The sequence below is a fragment of the Triticum aestivum genome, chromosome 4A, assembly GCF_018294505.1.
Source record: "Triticum aestivum cultivar Chinese Spring chromosome 4A, IWGSC CS RefSeq v2.1, whole genome shotgun sequence".
NCBI classification, from domain to species: domain Eukaryota; kingdom Viridiplantae; phylum Streptophyta; class Magnoliopsida; order Poales; family Poaceae; genus Triticum; species Triticum aestivum.
Window position 1 is genome coordinate 514,804,324 of NC_057803.1, and position 954 is coordinate 514,805,277.

Below are 954 nucleotides of genomic sequence, written 5' to 3' on the forward strand. Positions count from 1 at the left end.
AAAATAGAAAGGTACTCCCCCATCCATATGTAGGACCTAATACGTTTTGCGAGGTTATCTTTGATCATAGGTTAGCACAATAACATATGACATGCATGTTGCATAAAGCATACCATCGATTTCGTATGTGAAAGGAGTTTCTAATGATATAATCACTACTAGGAAAATGCCTACTAATGGCGCACCTAATTTGACCATTAATGGCGCATTAGTGGTGCGCCATTAGTAGCACGCCATTAGTATATTTTACTAATGACGCACCACAGATGCGCCATTAGTATCTGGTATACTAATGGCGCACCCCTGATGCGCCATTAGTATATACAACAGTGCGCCATTAGTATATACAACAGTGCGCCATCGAAAAAGTTGCATAGGCCAAATAGGGTTTCACGAACGTGCGCGTCCATGATCCCACGGATTGCAACTGGAAGTATCTGCGTCATCAGCACGTGACAGTCGTGAGACTTCATCCCGCTGAACTTCAGCTTCACTGGGTCTAGGTATCTGCTTATCTTCCCCGCGTAACCGTAAGGAAGTTTTACTCCTACGAGGCAGGTGAAAAACTGCTCGATCTCCTGCTGACTTAGAGTGAAGTACGCGGGAGGGTAGTCATTTCCGGTCTTCTTGGCCTTTTTGCCTTTGCGACGACTTTTCGTGTCCTGCTTCGCCTCATCATCATCATCATCATCATGATCATCATATATAGCGTGAAGCTCCTGCCTGATGCCCATTGATTTCAAGTCTGCCCTTGCTTTCGGCCCATCTTTGATCCTCTCTGGCATGTTGAGCAGGGTACCAAGCAGACTCTCGCACACGTTCTTTGTGATATGCATGATATCAAGGCTGTGAGGCACACGGTGGATCTTCCAGTATGGCAAGTCCCAGAAAACAGACCTCGTTTTTCATACCTTCAGCAGCGGCTCTGGCGCCTTTCGCTTCTTTCCCGGCTCT